Genomic DNA, 21,463 nt, shown 5'->3' with positions numbered 1-21,463 from the left:
CCTTGAAAACTTCGAAATTCTTTTACTGATCACCGGGATTCTTTGATTTCGAGTAAAATTTTTTTATACAACATCACAAACAAAGACTAATAAGATCCAATCACTTCAGTAAATGTTTATTTTTTCCAACTACAAATTTTATTCACAAAAACTCATTTTCTCAAAACAAGCTCGGGAGATGCCGGAAACATGACAAACAAAGCCTTAATATTTAGCCTATAGTGTAAACAATTATCCCTTGAGAGTTGAGGCAGAAAGGGAAATGAGGGAGCTGAACATAATCCATCTGGAAGTCGAAAGAATATATTTTGAGCATGGTTTTACTTGCCATCTGATCATTTGCTTCAGGAGTTCGAAATCTTAACGGCCTTCAATAACTGTCAAAGTGACATTATTTGAAGAACTTTTGCTTGCAAACCTTTCAGTTGGTTCTGTTCCCGCAGTGCTTTGATTCACCGTAAATGCCGGGTGATTAGGACGGGGGAGCTCTACAGTTTCATTACTGAGCATTGACAGAACAGTATAAATGTTTGGCCTGTCTTTTGCTGTTTCTTGAACACATAAAAGACCTACTTGTGTGTATCTCAGAATCTCCTTCGCCACTCGTGGATCATGAAATTCAGGGTCCATGAAACTCGACATATCTTCTTCATTCCACAATTTCCATGCCTGCAAATACATACAACATGATCAAGAGAATGGACTTTGGCTCTAAAAGATTCAAATTTTAAGGAAATAAATGGGCAACCATGTTTTTTTTTGCCTTCGCACCACAGTCCCAAAAACTATATGAATAGCTTACGTATGATATTAGGCTGAGTTCTTGTTCTTCATGATAAAAGCTGCTATTCTTACTTCCACTCACGATCTCTAACAACAGGACCCCAAAGCTGTACACATCTGTTTTTTCAGAGAATCGTCCTCGCAATGCATATTCGGGTGCCATATAGCCGCTGCAGAAGATGAATCCCGCTTAAGTAATTGAGTCAGGTCAGAATTTGGCAAGATAAAAAAGTTTACCTATGTCTAATTTAAACTATAAGTTCTCACAATGTTCCGATGACCCTTGTTGTATTTGCTTGATCTTCTTTGCCTCCGAAAATTCTTGCTGTGCCAAAATCTGATATTTTCGGGTTCAGGTCTTCATCCAGCAAGATGTTACTAGCCTTCAGATCTCTATGAATGATTCTTAACCTCGAGTCTCTGTGAAGGTAAAGAAGGCCACGGCAAATCCCCTCGATGATGATAACTCGTTGCTTCCAATCAAGAAATGCTCGTCTATGCGAATCTGAGACAAGTTAACCAAAAATCAAGAGAACTCAAAAGCAGAGAAATACCTTCCAAGAAAAAGAGCTAACTTGACTGTGGTTCAATTACCAAAGATGTAGCCATCCAAGCTTCCGTTCGGCATATATTCGTATACGAGCATATTTTCTTCAGATTCTACACAGCAGCCAAGAATTCTGACAAGATTTCTGTGTTGGAGCTTAGATATCACCTTAACCTCATTCACAAACTCCTCACTTCCTTGATTGGAGGATCTTTCAAGCCTTTTCACTGCAATGTATTGTCCATTTGATAATTTGCCCTTTACAGTAGCAAAATGAATCAGTTTGAGTACATCAAAAATTTCTTGTAAATACTTGAAGCACTAGAAATCTATACTTTGTAAACAGGACCGAAACCGCCTTGGCCAAGCATGTTGGCAGTGTCGAATTGGCCTGTCGCATTTGAGAGTGTCTCCAATGTAAATAGTGGCAGTTCTTCGATTCTAACTCCCTCAAGCACGCTTTCTTTTGAATATCTTTGGTTTGCCACCCAACTGATATGTTTACTTCCTGCCATAAAAACACCCAAAAAAAATTTAAAAACAAAGAAAAGAACAAGTGCAAATAAAATTTCTTTTGAATATCTTTGGTTTGCCACCCCACTGATATGTTTAATTCCTGCCATAAGAACACCCAAAAAAATTTTAAAAACAAAGAAAAGAACAAGTGCAAATAAAATTTACTCCTTGCATATGTTATTTGATTTCTAGCATTTCAGGTAAGGACATAATCAAGTCCATTACCTTTGTACTTGAACAATCTCTTCCACAAAAACAATGTGCACACAGAAACAGCAACGATGCCCAAAACCGCTACAGTGGAAATAATTGCCTTCAGATTTTTCTTGTGACCTGCGAAAACTATCAAGAGACAATAATATATGAACTCCAGAACCCATTAACAGAATAAGGATGGGGTTTCAGAACTACTGACGGACAGATTTTCGAGCAGGTCGATGATATATTCTTAAACATGAAGGTATAAATATGATTTGAAACCAGGAACCCAATAAAGAGAAGAAAACTAAAATTTTTGGAAAGTAGGAATGTGAGGTACCTAGTTCTGAGTATGCCAAGCGGATGTATAGATTTGTACCACCACTGGAGAACTTTTGCACATCGATAAAGCTTCCAATCCACCATAAACACCCAATGCCAGTATCAAAAGCATAACCAGAGCAGGAACAATTATTCAAGCACTGGTTTCTACAGTCCACTTCGGAAGTCGAAAACCAATTGAAGTCATCAGGCAATTTCATTGTCTTCAGCATCAGAAACCCGTCTTCCTTTCCCCTGTGGCCAACAGAACTGTTCTTCTCGCACCGAAGGAGAGTTTTTCTCGTGCAGCCACTGGTCCAATTCCCCGCATTCCATTCCTCACTGCTTTTTGGCTCATACCCCGGCAAGCAGGAGCATATAGGAGTCCCCCGAGAGTCACATACTCCAAAAGGCCCACACTTACCATATACATCACATTCATTGCCTATGGACGACCATATTACCGCCCAATCTCGGTAACCATTAGTTCAAAACTTCTGTATTAAAACCCCTGATGTGTTCAAAGCAACATATGACAATATAGACACATTTGTGTACGTTATGGTGAGATATGCACTTAGAGGATCGTCATTCACAAGATGGAATCCATTTTGATAATATGTATCCACCCCGGGTATCCCAATAAAAATTTGGCCATTCCATGGACCACTGCGCCAGTGAGGATGCTTACCATTCCACACAAATAACTGAGGAATCGGTAGAGGCTCAATGGTAGATGTGAATCTTCCTGGTGCCGGATCAGACGGACTTGTCCATGATGTCAAAATGTTCTTCTCATTTGTACTTAAATCAGTGAAGAATTTCATCTTCGGTATCCAAGAATCTGAAGCATGTTCAAAACTCTCCCACAAAATCCCACCATTCGAACTATCTTGTAACACCAGATTCCCTGTATCCAAGAGCTGAGCACTCGAATTCACCACGACGGAAGTAGATACATTAGATGAACACACTATCTCCTTTTTCCCATCCAAGATCACAAGATTTCCATCTCCTGAAATCTGCAATGAACCGTTCCGATCATTCAAAGGCATCTCTCTGTTAGCTACCCATATCACAGTCATCTCTGGGATAGTATTATACATTATACCAACATATCTGTAACTACTGTTCGTCGGGCTGAAGAATCCCAGTTTGAAATATTGTCCGCTTGAAACTAACATTTCTGAGTCTCCAAGGGATTGATTGACCCTTAACGTGTCTGTGGCTGTGCCGATTCTGAAGAAGTAACATGCAAATATAACCCAAGAAACTTGGAACATGGACAGTTCGTTCGTTTTATTGCCGGAAACCATGACAAGTTCATGTATGATACGATGCAAGAGAATTGTGAAGTTCAGTTATATATTCTTGAAGAAATTTCTGAGATCAGGCTGATGTGATGTGATACCTGTTCCTCTGTTCAACAAAAAAAATTGGTGGCTTCCGAAGCCGTTTTATTATAGAAACTAGTTTACATTATTGAGAATTTGATTGATTCGGAATCATTCTAGTCAAAAAACAACTGCTAGCTCAGGTCATGTTGCTATACAAGGCCTCGACCTTGAGGGCCATACCTATTTAATTTAGATGAACAATCATGCATAATACATATGAACGTCAACTACCATTTGGATTGAAAGCTTGAAATGAACCAGATATTGATTCGTTTTCTATCAAAGCCTCAAGTTTAGGACGAAAGTGTCATGTTTCGAAACTCAAACTCTCATAAAATTTGTCATGCTGCTAGCTTTTTGGACGGGATCAAACAAGGTTAAATCAACATATGTAAGAAGTGTTTGTAAAAGTTTCTAAAACAAACTTCTCAACATTTTCTTCAATAAATTTCTCAAAATTTTGAAATTTTATGAAGAAAATTTGAGAAGTGTTCTTAAAAACCCTTCCAAAAACTATCCTATATAGTCTAGCTACACAATGTTGATTTGTTACTTTTTTGTTTCATCCGCAAATATGTGGTACGTTAAATATAAGTTATATAACCGTAACTCCGTACGCAAGAAACCTGCGTTTCTTGCTATAAGACTGTTGAATAAATTCTCAGGTCAGAAGAAAATTAAGTATTCAAACTATATATTGTTTTTCAACCCCTTTAATTATCTTGATGTTGAATTGAATAATCTCAATTAAACGACTTTTAGTTGGTCAAATTAACACTACACGAATTTATTATCTGTTCAATCACATCCAACGTTAATATCTGTAAATTAAAGTTTACTTTCTTTTTCCCGTATCATGCATGTCGACATTCGTACGTCTTCAAAAATTGCATGCCAGATGATGTATGCATGACAATATATAGGGGCCAATAACTTAGTGAGCCTTCAAGTTCCATGTAGTAGCCCGTATCCGAAATCAGTGATTAAGAAATTAATCAACACTAATTAAATAGATTGGGTACCGGACGGATCGGAAGCTCCGATGCAGGATCGGACGTTTCGATCGAGATCGGAATCTCCGATGCAGGATCGGAAGCTCCGATGGTATTACGTCAGACATGACATATAGCAGGATCGGAAGCTCCGATCGCCCCTATCCGAAGTCAACCAGTGATATTTTGACACGTGGCAGATAAGGATCCTCGGAAGCTCCGATGGCAGGATCGGACGTTCCGATCGAAGATCGGAAGTTCCGATCGAGGTCTATAAATAGAAGGCCGAGGCTTCATTTTCAATTGCCAATTCCGAGAATCCCTCTCTATTCCAGGCATATTTGAGTAGTTCTAGTCTTCATAGGCTTGACCCGGGGGTTGGCAAGGCGTTTGATAGTCGTAGCGGAGTTGTGCCCAAGTTCTGGAGGCATCGACATCAAAGGGCTAACGACGGACGAATGTATAGCTTTTGCTTCCTATAAATATTTAGGAGTATGCAATAGCTTAGTTAAGGCTTTTAGAGCACTATAATGATAGTAGTATCATTTGACAGTGTAGAGCAGACTATAGGCGTGAATCTAGAGTTGGTAGAGCTTGCACTGATTTGAGGTACGAAAGTACTGTTCGAGATATCCTGACTGAGTATGCATGTATTATGTGACTGCATGGTTTATATGTCATTGATTTATGCTGCATTCATTGAATACTGAGCTATCTCCTTCGAGATGTCTATTAGTAGGGTTGTACCCTATCCTGTTAGTGGATGGACTTCCATGGCTTTGGGTCCGGTAAATCCACTGGTATTATGGTATGGGAGCCACCTCCTCAAGCGACGGCACAACGTGCTACATACCAGGGCCCGGTCTGTCTCTGTTATCTGATCCTTGACCTCGAGTTTATAGGGAGTTCACTTTGCATGCATGTATACTCATACTCTCGTGCTGAGCGTTTTATGCTCACGTCTCGTACTCTGTGTTTCTGGACACCCTATTCCATGGGGCAGGTTTGCGATTGGACGAGCCGGGTGGATCCAAGAGGGGCTAGGCAGTGGTTGGTCAGCTGGAGCTTTGCCTATGTTTTATTCTGTTGTTATTGGATTGATACAACTGTTCGATTGAGTTGTATTATATTTGGGTATTTACAGATTCCTTGCCTTGAGATTGTATAATGTTTATGGTTTTCGCAGTTTTATTCTGATATCCATTTAATTAAGTTAATTGCATGCCTAAGTTCTGTTTAGTAGGTGATCCAGGTAAGGGTCACTACATTTATGGTATCAGAGCATGCAAAATATTCTTGGGATTCAGATTCTACATAAGATAACCGTTAGGTTAATTTTGTAGATGACAGATCGTGATGACCAGAGTTCTCATGGCAGTATTGGTGGGCGTTGGGGTGATGCCGACCGGGAGCCTCGTCGGGAACTCCGCCATCGTCATCGAGATGAGGACCGTTTCAGTGTACGTCGATTCTTGCAGATGGGGCCTAAGCCCTTGGTTGGAGGTGAGTCTCCGGAGGATGCGGAGAACTGGTTAGACCGCATGGAGACGACTTTTCAGACTTTTCAATGCACCGAGGAGCAGAAGATGGAGACCCTTGGTTATCTTCTGGATGGACGTGCGCGCAGGTGGTGGAGGTTTACTTCTGCACCTTTTGTTGCGGCGAGAGGAGTGGCCACCTGGGCCGAGTTCCGCACAGCTTTTCAGAAGCTGTATTTTCCTCCTGCACTCCGTCAGTCGAAAGCGGGCGAGCTACTGAGTCTGCGACAGGGAGCCATGTCTATTGATGAGTATCAGCAGAAGTTCTTTGATCTGCTATCCTATTGCCCCGAGATTGCCGACAACTCCGAGATGAAGTATAATGTAGCGACCCTACCCGGATCCACTACCTAATCAGAGTGATTAGCGCAAACAACAATAATTAAAGCGTTAAATAGCGGATAATTCCAAAGTACAACAAATCCAATCGGTAGAATACAACCGACGATAGAAACAGTGTATAATTCTTTATACAACCAAATCAAAATTAGGGTATCAGAATCCCTAACAAACTACCTCTGCAAGGTAGCAACCTCAACCCTGCTGGAAACCACCGGGACCGTCCAGCCTCAGATCTGACTCGCCACAAGGTGTCCCAAAACACGAAACATAAAGGGCGTGAGCGACTATGCTCAATACGAAAGCAATGATATAAATACAAATATGAGCATGCACATGACTTTAAAAATCAGGGTTAAATCACTTTACTCATGGCGCCTGGAATACACAGTACCGGGCAAGAGAGCGACTCCGCGTGGTACTCGTATATTCCCAAGACACGAATCCTCAGGAAGAATCGCCTCGACTGATGGAAACTGTCATGACTCACATCATACCCGATGCAGTCTCCGTAAAAACGTTTGCATGTGCTAAAAACAGTAAAACATAGCCAATACAGCACATACATCATGCATCACACACATATGTATAAATATCATGCCGGCTATCTCGGTCAGTACTTACGTACCTCTAACACTGCAGGTCAACTCCTAGCACACCCGTCTAGGTCCAAAGCCTACAAGTCTGCTCTACTGCGTCTACACATGCAAAAGTCCATGCATCACTATAAACGCTCTAAAAGCCTTAACTAAGCTATTGCATACTCCTAAATATTTTTAGGAAGCCAAATTATACATTCGTCCGTCGTCAGTCCGCTGGTGTAGAATCGCCTCAAAACTTAGGCACACCTCCGCTACGACGCCGGGATCGCTAGGCAACTTTCGGATTCCCAATATGTCTAGAACTCCGTAGATCTAATTAAGAAGGTTCGAAAACCAGAGGAAAGGAGGGGAAATCGGTGCACAGAATGAGGGCTCGGACCCCTTATTTATAGACGGCGATCGGAACGTCCGATCCCTCATCGGAACGTCCGATCGCGAACGGAGCGCCCGATCGTCCAACGGAACGTCCGATCCCGATCAGAGCTTCCGATCTGTGCTTCGGAGCTTCCGATCCACTTCGGATAATTTTAGGCAAAATTTAGTAATTAATTTCCTTAATTACCTTGATTAATTGCGGGTCACTACATTCTCCCCCACTTAAGAAATTTCGTCCTCGAAATTACATTTTAAGGAAAACATAGTACGCAAAATCAATGCTCTTATTACAACTGAACAATATACATTCGATACAACAGAGTACAAAATCTTAAAACAACTCGGGGTGCTCGGCTAACATCCGACTCTCCAACTCCCAAGTAGCTTCCTCTGTACCTCTGCGTTGCCACTGTACCATCACCAACGGTATGCGCTTGTTACGAAGCACCTTGTCCTTCCTGTCGAGAATCCTGAGAGGTTTCTCCACATATGTCAAATCGTGGTCTAGTTGCACCTCAATCGGACGCAAGATGTGGGACTGATCCGCCACGTACTGTCTCAACAAAGACACGTGAAACACATCATGGATCTCCGAAAGATTTGGTGGCAAGGCTAGACGATAAGCCACGTCTCCAACTTTCTCGAGAATCTCGAAAGGACCAATAAATCTTGGTGACAACTTACCCTTGAGACCGAACCTCATCACCTTCCGGAAAGGTGATACACGCAAGAATACATACTCTCCTTCTTCAAAATGAAGTGGCCTGCGGTGAGTGTTCGCGTAGCTAGCCTGTCGATCCTGGGATGCCTTAATCCTGCGTCGGATCAATTCTACTGCATCAGTCATCTGCTGAATCATCTGAGGACCCTCCACCTGCCGCTCACCAACCTCGTCCCAAAACAAAGGTGTACGACAACGACGTCCATAAAGAGCCTCAAATGGTGCCATGCCAATGCTGCTATGGTAGCTATTGTTATAAGCGAACTCCACCAATGACAAATGATCATGCCATGCTGGGCCAAAATCCATTACGGTAGCTCGAAGCATGTTCTCGAGAGTACGGATAGTCCTCTCCGATTGTCCATAAGTCTCTGGATGATACGCTGTGCTCAAACTCAAAGTGGTACCAAGAGCACGCTGAAAACTCCCCCAAAATCTTGAGGTGAAACGAGGATCTCTGTCGCTCACAATACTCAGTGAAATACCATGCAAACGGACAATTTCTTGCACATACAGCCGTCCTGTCGAAGGTGAAATCCCGGTTATATGGTAAGAAATGCGCGGATTTCGACAATCGGTCAACAACAACCCAAATCGCGTTGCAATTCCTGGAAGACATAGGCAAGTGGGTGACAAAGTCCATCGTCACATGCTCCCACTTCCACTCAGGAATATCGAGATTGTGAAGTAGACCTCCGGGTCGACGATACTCTGCCTTGACCTGCTGACACACAAGGCATCGGGACACGAACTGATAAACGCTGCGCTTCATTCCTTTCCACCAAAATCGAGTACGTAGATCCTTGTACATTTTCATGCTGCCAGGATGTACTGAGAACCTACTATGATGAGCTTGCGATAAGATCTCGTCTCTTAGTGTGGAATCATCAGGCACAACCACACGGCCAGAAAGACACAACAAACCATCCGCCTGAAAATGGAAACCAGCTGAATTCTCACCCTCAGTGAATCGGGCTAATTTCTGCATCTTGGGATCAACACCCTGTGCCTCACGAATACTTCTATACAAGGATGGCTCGGCAAGCACAGACGCAACACGAACTCCCTGTTGTTCCTTCCTATGACGGAAAGTGAAACCCAAGGAACAACACTCTTCGACCATTCGTGACACTGCACTGGTACGAAGGGAACTCAAATAAATCTTGCGACTAAGCGCATCAGCAACCGGATTAGAAGATCCTGGATGGTAATTGATTTCGCAATCATAGTCCTTCAGCAAGTCCATCCAACGGCGCTGTCGCATGTTCAACTCTGCCTGAGTGAACAGGTACTTCAAACTCTTATGATCAGTAAAAATTTGGAATCGTTCACCGTACAAATAATGACGCCATATCTTCAGAGCAAAGACAATGGCTGCAAGCTCTAGATCATGTACGGGATAATTCCCCTCGTGAGTCTTTAGTTGCCTGGAGGCATAGACAATCACATGCCCATTTTGAGTCAACACACACCCCAAACTCTGAAGAGAAGCATCGGTGTGGACTACGAAACCACCAGATCCAGTCGGCAAGGATAGCACTGGAGCAGTTGTCAGTCGACGTCTCAACTCACGAAAACTGTCTTCGCACGCGGAAGACCACTCAAAAGAAACATCCTTTCGCGTCAACTGTGTCAAAGGCCTGGCTATCTGAGAGAAATTCTCCACGAATCGACGGTAGTATCCGGCCAAACCCAAGAAACTACGAATCTCAGATGCTGTCGTCGGGCGCGACCAATTAAGAATAGCCTCTGTCTTGCTAGGATCCACTGATACTCCATCTCTAGAAATGACATGACCAAGGAACACAACTCGGTCAATCCAGAAGTCACACTTGCTGAGCTTAGCATACAACTGATGCTCTCGCAAGGTCTGTAAAATAGTACGAAGATGAAAGACATGCTCATCCATGCTACGAGAATACACAAGGATGTCATCGATGAACACTACAACGAACTTATCCAAGAGCTCTCGGAAAACCCTGTTCATCAAATCCATGAAAACAGCTGGAGCATTCGTCAGACCAAATGGCATCACTAAGAACTCATAGTGCCCATATCGAGTACGAAATGCTGTCTTCGAAACATCCTCGTCTCTAACTCGCAACTGATGATACCCAGAACGCAAGTCGATCTTGGAATAGACAGAAGTACCCTGCAATTGATCAAACAGATCGTCAATCCGCGGGAGAGGATACTTGTTCTTTACTGTCACTTTGTTCAACTGACGATAGTCAATGCACAAACGCATCGAACCATCCTTCTTCTTGACGAATAGAACCGGGGCTCCCCAAGGTGAAACACTGGGTCGAATGTAGCCCTTATCAAGAAGATCCTGCAACTGCTGCTGCAACTCTCGCATCTCAGATGGAGCTAATCGGTACGGTGCTCGGGAAATCGGCGCTGTCCCTGGCAACAAGTCAATGCCAAACTCGATCTCTCGCACAGGTGGTAATCCTGGAATCTCGTCGGGAAACACATCCGGGAACTCACTGACTACTGGTATCTCCTCCATGTTCGGACCCTCTAAGGATGCATCAATCGCATAGATCAGGTAGCCTTCCCCGCCAGACTCTAAAGCACGTCGGGCTTTCAGAGCAAAAACCACTGGCATCGGGGGTCGCGCTCCCTCACCATAGAAATACCAAGCATCCTCAGCCTCGGGGCGAAACTGGACAAATCTCTGGTAGCAATCCACTACCGCTCGATACGAAGTCAGAAGATCAATCCCAATGATACCATCAAAGTCATCCATCGCTAAAACCATCAGGTTAGCGCTCAACAGATGTCCCTCAAATCCCAAAATACAACCCAAAACAAGACGCTTAGCTAAGACTTCCTGACCTATCGGAGTCGAAACCTCTAACAAGACGTCTAAGGAAACAAAAGGTAATCTATGCCTCTTAACAAACCGAGCTGATATGAATGAATGCGAAGCACCAGTATCGATCAAAAGATAAGCAGGAAAACCGCACAAACTAAAAGTACCTGCAATCATGTTCTCACTGTCTGCCTGAGCCTGCTCCTGGTTCAGCGCAAACACCTGCCCCTGAGCACGCGGGCGCGATGTCTGTCCTCTCGAAGAAAACTGAGAATGATGTCGCTGCGATGGCTGCGACTGCTGACGCTGCTGCGGCGAAGGCTGCTGCTGATACTGCGGTGGCTGATAGATAGTGGTCTGATAACCACCAACACTCCCCGAACCACTCACTGTACCGGCCAAAGTGGGACAATCTCTCTTCATGTGACCCTCCTGGCCGCACTGAAAACAAACACCAGTGATATGAGGACACGGTCCTGGGTGATGCTTCCGTTTGCACTGACGACAACATCGTGAATCACCAAAACGATGAACACCGCCAGATCCGGAAGAAGAAGAAGAAGTACCACCCTGTCTCTTAAAAGACTGGGCCCTTGGACCCAAAGAGCTAGATGGTTTGGATGCAGAAGATCCGAAAGCCCTGTTACTCTGCAGACTGTCCTCTGCCTGGTGACAATTGTTCACCAAATTCTCGAAGTTCCTCTCTCTGCCCACGACAACCAACTGATGAATGTCAGGGTTAAGGCCTTGAAGAAATAGATCGTGCATCGTCTCTGAGCTACTCGCAATATGGGGACTGAAAGAAAGAAGCTCAAAGAATTTATGCTGGTACTCATCAATGGTCATAGTACCCTGTCGCAAACTCAGCAACTCGCTCGCCTTCGTTTGACGCAAAGCTGGAGGAAAGTAATGCTTCTCGAAGGAAGACTTAAACTCAGCCCAAGTAGCGGTACCCCTGGCGGCAATAAACGGAGTAGAAGTAGCTCTCCACCACCTCTTCGCATTTCCCTCTAGAACAAAAGCTAAAGTCTCCATCTTCTGGGCTTCAGTACACTGATACTCCCGAAAACAACTCTTCATACGCTCCAACCAGTCCTCAGCAACTGCAGGAGCCTCGCCACCCACCAATGGCTTAGGAGCCATCTGAAGAAAACGGTTCATACTAAAACGCCTATGATCCTCATGATGATGTCTATGGTGATGTATCCTTGGTGAATCACCCCAACGACCACCGCTAGCCTGACTCTCGTAATCATCATCTGCCATCTGTCAATAACAACAGACAACTCTTAAAATTCGCTTTACTAATTCCCAGTTGCAATGCGCTCTGATACCAATAAATGTAGCGACCCTACCCGGATCCACTACCTAATCAGAGTGATTAGCGCAAGCAACAATAATTAAAGCGTTAAATAGCGGATAATTCCAAATACAACAAATCCAATCGGCAGAATATAACCGACGATAGAAACAGTGTATAATTCTTTATACAACCAAATCGAAATTAGGGTATCAGAATCCCTAACAAACTACCTCTGCAAGGTAGCAACCTCAACCCTGCTGGGAACCACCGGGACCGTCCAGCCTCAGACCTGACTCGCCACAAGGTGTCCCAAAACACGAAACATAAAGGGCGTGAGCGACTATGCTCAATACGGAAGAAATGATATAAATACAAATATGAGCATGCACATGACTTTAAAAATCAGGGTTAAATCACTTTACTCATGGCTCTTGAAATACACAGTACCGGGCAAGAGAGCGACTCCGCGTGGTACTCGTATATTCCCAAGACACGAATCCTCAGGAAGAATCGCCTCGACTGATGAAAACTGTCATGACTCACATCATACCCGATGCAGTCTCCGTAAAAACGTTTGCATGTGCTAAAAACAGTAAAACATAGCCAATACAGAACATACATCATGCATCACACACATATGTATAAATATCATGTCGGCTATCTCGGTCAGTACTTACGTACCTCTAACACTGCAGGTCAACTCCTAGCACACCCGTCTAGGTCCAAAGCCTACAAGTTTGCTCTACTGCGTCTACACATGCAAAAGTCCATGCATCACTATAAACGCTCTAAAAGCCTTAACTAAGCTATTGCATACTCCTAAATATTTTTAGGAAGCCAAATTATACCTTCGTCCGTCGTCAGCCCGCTGGTGTAGAATCGCCTCAAAACTTAGGCACACCTCCGCTACGACGCCGGGATCGCTAGAAAACTTCCGGATTCCTAATAGGATGCTTAGAACTCCGTAGATCTAAGTAAGAAGGTTCGAAAACCAGAGGAAAGGAGGGGAAATCGGTGCACAGAATGAGGGCTCGGACCCCTTATTTATAGACGGCGATCGGAACGTTCGATCCCTCATCGGAACGTCCGATCGCGAACGGAGCGTCCGATCGTCCAACGGAACGTCCGATCCCGATCGGAGCTTCCGATCTGTGCTTCAGATCTTCCGATCCACTTCGGATAATTTTAGGCAAAATTTAGTAATTAATTTCCTTAATTACCTTGATTAATTGCGGGTCACTACATTATCCCCCACTTAAGAAATTTCATCCTCGAAATTATATTTTAAGGAAAACATAGTACGCAAAATCAATGCTCTTATTACAACTGAACAATATACATTCGATACAACAGAGTACAAAATCTTAAAACAACTCGGGGTGCTCGGCTAACATCCGACTCTCCAACTCCCAAGTAGCTTCCTCTTTATTAAAACAACTCGGGTTTTCGGATCTTCTGCATCCAGTTTGGCATAGAGTTGATGTCGGGTACTTTGCCTATTTCGCAAGCACCGTATCGTCTGGCTCCGTCAGAGATGCATGAGTTGAAGAATCAGCTACAGAATCTTTTGGACAAAGGGTACATTCGTCCTAGTGTATCTCTTTGGGGAGCTCCTGTTCTTTTTGTAAAGAAGAAGAATGGGTCTATGCGGTTGTGCATTGACTATCGGCAGCTAAATCGAGTTACTGTGAAGAACAAGTATCCTTTGCCTCGTATTGATGACTTGTTTGATCAGCTGCAGGGCACTCCAGTTTATTCCAAGATTGACTTGAGATCTGGGTATCATCAGTTGAGAGTCCGAGATCAGGACGTAGCCAATACTGCATTTCGTACTCGCTATGGGCATTACGAGTTTATAGTGATGCCATTTGGCTTGACTAATGCGCCGGCTTTATTTATGGATCTGATGTCTTCAGGAAGTATTTGGACAAGTTTTTCGTGGTCTTCATTGAAGACATCTTGGTGTATTCGCATAATACGGAAGATCATGTTTCTCACTTGCGGTTGGTACTGCAGACTCTTCGGGATGAGCAGTTGTACGCCAAGCTGAGCAAGTGTGAGTTCTGGATGGATTGAATGGTCTTTCTTGGCCATATCATATCCAGGGAGGGGATTTCTTTTGATCTAAGCAAGATTGAGGCGGTGCTTAAATGGTCGCGACCGACGACAGTTGCTGAGATCCGTAGTTTTCTGGGTCTAGCAGGGTATTATCGTCGCTTTATTCTGAACTTCTCTCATTTAGCTCGACCTTTGACGCAGCTTACCCGCAAGGGTGTGGATTTCGAGTGGTCCTCCGAGTGTGAGGAGAATTTCTGTGAGCTTCGACGGCGGTTGACTTCTGCGCCAGTGTTGGCATTACCGCCAGGATCTGGAGGGTATGTGGTGTACACTGATGCTTCTCTTCAGGGGTTAGGTTGTATCCTGACTCAGAATGGGCATGTGATCGCATACGCTTCTAGACAGCTGAAGCTTCACGAGGACAACTACCCTGTCCATGATTTGGAATTGGCAGCCATTGTGTTCGCTTTGAAGATCTGGCGTCATTATCTATATGGCGAGAAATTTGAGATCTTCACCGACCATAAGAGTCTCAAGTATTTGTTCACTCAGGCGGAGTTGAACATGAGGCAGATACGTTGGATGGACTTGCTTAAGGACTTTGATTGCGAGATTAAGTACCATCCGGGAGCTGCTAATCTCACTGCTGATGCTTTGAGTCGCAAGGTGCGACTATCTGCACTTCAGACTTGTTCGATGTCTAGTGCGATCAGTGACTGTTGTACTTCAGGATATACTTTCAAGCATAAGAAAGGTATGCAGAGTATCCAGATGTTTGCGATATTATCTGAACCAGCTTTGTATTCGCGGATTCGAGATGCTCAGATGTCTGATTCGAAGACCCAGCGTTTAGCTCGTCTAGCTAACGAGGGTAGCTCGTCTGGATTTCATTATCAGTCAGATGACTTTCTGTATTTGTCTGGTAGGCTTGTGATTCCTCAGGATGTAGAGTTGCGAGAGGAGATTTTGTCTCAGGCGCATCGCACTAAGTTGAGTATTCATCCTGGGAGCAACAAGATGTACAAGGATCTACGTACTCATTTCTGGTGGAAGGAAATGAAACGCAGTGTTTATCAGTTTGTTTCGAGATATTTGGTGTGTCAACAGGTCAAGGCAGAGCACCGACGACCTGGAGGATTGCTTCACAGTCTGCCTATTCCTGAATGGAAATGAGAGTTTATCACAATGGACTTTGTGACCCATTTACCGGTATCCCTGAGAAACTGTGATGCTATCTGGGTTGTGGTGGACCGACTCACCAAGTCAGCGCATTTCATTGCCTATAGCCGGGAGTACAATGTGGATCGTATGACTCGGTTGTACATTCAGGAGATCGTTCGACTTCATGGAGTGCCTGTGAGCATTGTCAGCGATCGGGACCCCAGGTTTACTTTTAGATTCTGGGGGAGTGTTCAGTGTGCGATGGGTACTACTCTCAGTTTGAGTACTGCCTATCATCCGGAGACTGATGGTCAGTCAGAGCGCACTATCCGTACTTTGGAGGATATGCTTAGAGCGTGCGTCATGGATTTTAGCTCAGCTTGGCAGGATCATTTGCCATTGATCGAGTTCGCGTACAACAACAGCTATCATACTAGCATTGAGATGACACCTTTTGAGACATTGTACGGACTACGTTGTCGTACTCCACTTTTCTGGAAAGAAGTGGGGGAGAGACAGGCTGAGGGACCGGAGTTTATCCAGCAAGCGGTAGACATTGTTGATCAGATCAAGAAACGGATTAAAACTGCACAGGATCGTCAGGCCAGCTATGCTAACACCAAGCGCAGGCCTTTGCAGTTCGATGTCGGGGAGAAAGTGTTTCTGAGAGTGTCACCTTTTCGTAAAATTCTCAAATTTGGCCTTAGGGCAAGTTGTCTTCCAGGTTTATCGGTTCGTTTGAGATCTTGGAGAGCATTGACGATTTGGCTTATCGACTAGCTTTGCCACCGCATCTTTCCAGTATTCACGACGTGTTCCACGTATCTCTGTTGCGACGGTATGTGGCGGATGAGTCTCATATTCTGCAGCGGTCTGAGGTTCAGGTGAGCAAGAATTTGACCTATGTTGAGAAAACTATTCGTATCCTGGATCATAAGGATAAGGTTTTGCAGAACAAAATCATTCCTCTGGTTTTAGTTCAGTGGCAGCGCCGAGGCACTGAGGAAGCTACTTGGGAGCTTGAGGACAAGATGCGTGAAGACCATCCTGAGTTGTTTTGATTTCATTCTTAAGTTGTATTCAGTTGCAAACTCTGTAAACGTTTGATTTGAATAAAAAAATGTTTCTGATTTCTGTATTACATTCGATTCTTAAGATCTGATTTCGAGGACGAAATATCTTAAGTGGGGGAGAATGTTGTAGCCCGTACCCGAAATCAGTGATTAAGGGATTAATCAACACTAATTAAATAGATTGAGTACCGGACGGATCGGAAGCTCCGCGTTCCGATCGAGATCGGAAGCTCCGATGGTATTACGTCAGACATGACATATAGCAGGATCGGAAGCTCCGATCAGGATCAGAAGCTCTGATCGCCCCTATCCGAAGTCAACCAGTGATATTTTGACACGTGGCAGATGAGGATCTTCGGAAGCTCCGATGGCAGGATCGGACGTTCCGATCGTGGTCTATAAATAGAAGGCCGAGGCTTCATTTTCAATTGCCAATTCCGAGAATCCCTCTCTATTCCAGGCATATTTGAGTAGTTCTAGTCTTCATAAGCTTGACCCGGGGGTTGGCGAGGCGTTCGATAGTCGTAGCGGAGTTGTGCCCAAGTTCTGGAGGCATCGACATCAAAGGGCTAACGACGGACGAAGGTATAACTTTTGCTTCCTATAAATATTTAGGAGTATGCAATAGCTTAGTTAAGGCTTTTAGAGCACTATAATGATAGTAGTATCATTTGGCAGTGTAGAGCAGACTATAGGCGTGGACCTAGAGTTGGTAGAGCTTTCACTGATTTGAGGTACGAAAGTACTGTTCGAGATATCCTGACTGAGTATGCATGTATTATGTGACTGCATGGTTTATATGTCATTGATTTATGCTGCATTCATTGCATACTGAGCTATCTCCTTCGAGATGTCTATTAGTAGGGTTGTACCCTATCCTGTTAGTGGATGGACTTCCATGGCTTTGGGTCCGGTAAATCCACTGGTATTATGGTATGGGAGCCACCTCCTGAAGCGACGGCACAACGTGCTACATACCAAGGCCCGGTCTGTCTCTGTTATCTGATCCTTGACCTCGAGTTTATAGGGAGTTCACTTTGTATGCATGTATACTCATACTCTCGTGCTGAGCGTTTTATGCTCACGTCTCGTACTCTGTGTTTCTGGACACCCTATTCCATGGGGCAGGTTTGCGATTGGACGAGGCGGGTGGATCCAAGAGGAGCTAGGCAGTAGTTGGTCAGCTGGAGCTTCGCCTAGGTTTTATTCTGTTGTTATTGGATTGATACAACTGTTCGATTGAGTTGTATTATATTTGGGTATTTACAGATTCCTTGCCTTGGGATTGTATAATGTTTATGGTTTCCGCAGTTTTATTCTGATATCCGTTTAATTAAGTTAATTGCATGCCTAAGTTCTGTTTAGTAGGTGATCCAGGTAAAGGTCACTACATTCCATATATTATATATCCAAATTCTATAAATCATTTATTTTCCAGAACAAGTTGGCAATCTCACTACAATGTTAACGCTCCATCGAATCATCAACCATATTACATGCATGCCTTCTTAATTTCCTGTCATGATTTGCGACAAGAATTTGTGTTTTTGATTTTTTTTTTTTTTTTTTTTTTTCGATCGTCGTTTTGGACAAGAATTAGCATTTAATCGAAAGTGCATCCAAATAACGAAAGCAACTTCACGGAACACAAATGCCAAGAGCCAAACTTGTGTTGCGCGGAAGTGGAACAACCGAACAAGACAAAAGAAAGGACCAAGAATTGTAACAAACTGATAAACAATCAACAAGCAAAGATGTGACCTCTAAATAACTAAATGATTTTTTTAGAAAAAAAAAGGATGTTTTCTCCAACCAAATCACGTCTTCACGAAATCGGCATACGAAAACGAAATATAATAATTTAGAATCAATTCCATGTATAAATTTTAGACTTTCTATTTTCTTTGCATTTGAAGATCATTTTGCAATTTTTTTTCAAAAAATGTTATAAATCAAAAAATTTATTTGATCAAAGTCATTTTTCAAACTATCCCAAAAATAATATCAATATAAAAAAGAAAATATTAAAACATCGACTTAACATTAGTGGTTTTTTTTTTTTTTTTTTACAACGTACGTAGCACCTAGCTAGTTATCTTAAATTTTGGATGAGCTCTTCGATCTTTAAAAATGAAACGTATTGACTAGGGAGACAATGTGTCATTGTAATTGTACATCATTTATACTAAAGGTGGAATTGCATTATCATGCATCCATATCATAAATATCACACGTACTTGTCATTTCTCCAATAAAAATTCAAGTTAATTAGATAATGTCATTAATTATCTGCATCATTAAATTATATATTAACAATAATAATTAATATATATATATATATATAACATGATGACGAATGCCATTATATCGCATGTACTCTTGATAACCAACCACCGTGACAAATTAAAAAGATACCAACCGAAAGGGAAGATAGAGAACTTTGAAAACAATAAACCAATTAGGGGTGAAAAAATTAAGGCTAATATATCTATCTCTACTATAATCCATCTCTATCTCTACTATAAAAATAAGAATGAATGATGTGCAAAAATTTTTCATTTTAAATTTATAACTTTACCCTCAAACTGTATTATTGATAAATAAATATGTATGGAAAATTATGAAAAAATGAGATAAAAAAACAAAGGCAAAAAAGAGATTAAGAGGGTGTTTGACTAAACTTATTAAAAAGAACTTATAAGATCCTAGTGCTTAAAAACTATTTTACGAGCTTATAAGTTGTTAGAACTTATTTTAAAAATAAGTTGTTAAAGTGTTTGGGTAAACTTATTTTAAACAACTTAAAGATGTTGATATGTTTGGTATTATAAGATCTTTTTATTGTCAAAATTACCAAAAAAGGTATAATTCTATGAAAATAAAATTTTGAGTTATACACATACGAAAATAGTTTTAGAATAAACATATATTAAAAAATAAAACTGTTTTAATATTTTATTTTAAAAAAATTTATGTGATTTGTAATTTTTTTAAAAAATAATATTTAATATTTAATGGGTGGAGGATATGATGGAGATTTATGAAAATATTCAAGGATATTTTAGAGAGATAGAATATTAAAATAAGATCTTTTTGAAAAAAAAATACCTCCCCCTTTACTTTTTTAAAAACAGCTTATAAGCTGTCAAACAACTTATTTTGACAGCTTATAAGTTGTTTTTAAAAATTTTTGCCAAACAAAATTTGAGAGCTTATAAGCTATTTGAAAGAACTTTTAAGCTCTACCAAACACCCTCTAAGATTTTAGTCCAACCTTAATGAGTGATTTATTGTATCATGAGAAATAAAGTTGTATTTATAAATTTTCATTTATATTCAATTATCATCTAAAAATTAATTATTGATAAACTATGTATACTATATAATATAAAATTGCATCATGAGTAATGAAGATATATTTAATTTTTAATTATATCCTCTTTGGGTGCCAACAAAGTGGGAGACTCTGAAGAATAAAGAATATTTGATATACATATTGGTGATGTCCCGGTGGAAAAGTAGCCCGGGAGAAATTAATCACCCGGGAGGAGGATAAGTAACAAGGGCCTCTCTTTTTCGGGATAGCGGAGCAGGTCCTAGTAGCCCGAGAGAAATTAATCACCCGGGAAAAGGATAAGTAACAAGGGCGCCTCTCTTCTTCGGGACAGCGGAGCAGGTCCTAGCCCGACTATCTTTAGGAAGTGTGGTGATGTCCCGGTGGAAAAGTAGCCCAGGGGAGATTGTTCACCCAGGAGGAGGATAAGTAACAAGGGCGCCTCTCTTCTTCGGGACAGCGGAGCAGGTCCTAGCCCGACTATCTTTAGAAAGTATGGTGATGTCCCGGTGGAAAAGTAGCCCGGGAGATATTGTTCACCCGGGTATAAGGAAACCCGGTATAAATAAACCCCGGAGGGTGTAAATACCCGGGAAGGCCTCAAGAATCCCGGGAGGTCGGTGGGACCTGAGTTTTTCTATCTTTAGGGCTAGGAAGCGGCCACGTCTACTTGAAGTATAACAGATGCAAATCACAGACCAAAATCATTATTAACCACGTGCCAACGAGATGGGCTCCTGCGGAAAGTGACGGGGTGTCTAAATCACACATGGTAAACATCCCATCCTCATGCAGGCGGTCAGTAAGCCCATACCCAATAATCATTAAGGACCCGGGCGGGCGACTATAAAAAGGGACCTAAGGAGAATCTCTCAAGGCATCATCATTATTCCGCATACATACTCACTCTCTCAAATATCCGAATAACCTTAGATTCCTAATTGATAAGGTATTGACCTATCTTTTTCACCCGGGAATTTGCTCACTCCCGGGTACTCATTTTATGATAACCACATCATTGGCGGCGTCTGTGAAAAAGTGAGTTCAAGGCGTAGATATGACCATCATTGATGATCCAGAAAGCTCTCATCAAGCGATTACCGCAATGCAAGAACAAATGAACGCTATGGTAGACGCCGCTATGCAAAAGGCCATGGCAATACAACAAGAAGGAGGAAAGGATGGCCTAGGGAGGGAGAACGAAAAAGGACAAGAAGGAGAAAGAGAAAAGGAGCCGAGACCCGAAAAAGAAAAGAACAAAGGCATACACTTGGAGGAGGAGGGAAATTCACATGCTGGGTCTGCAAATGTCACTATGGCGGGGGAACTGGAGATGCTGAAACAAAAAATACAAAAGCTGGAGAACACGGACCCGCAGGAATCTTCG

The 21,463-nt window shown here is 42.5% G+C and overlaps 1 pseudogene; it reads right to left on the bottom strand.

Annotated features, from left to right (window-relative positions):
• Positions 1-67: 67 nt before the first annotated feature.
• Positions 68-12,413, bottom strand: LOC140869658 (G-type lectin S-receptor-like serine/threonine-protein kinase At1g11300; annotated as a pseudogene).
• Positions 12,414-21,463: the final 9,050 nt, after the last annotated feature.

Source organism: Henckelia pumila, chromosome 1 (assembly GCF_033568475.1).
Source record: "Henckelia pumila isolate YLH828 chromosome 1, ASM3356847v2, whole genome shotgun sequence".
Lineage (NCBI taxonomy): Eukaryota > Viridiplantae > Streptophyta > Magnoliopsida > Lamiales > Gesneriaceae > Henckelia > Henckelia pumila.
This window is presented reverse-complemented; position numbering and strand designations above follow the sequence as displayed.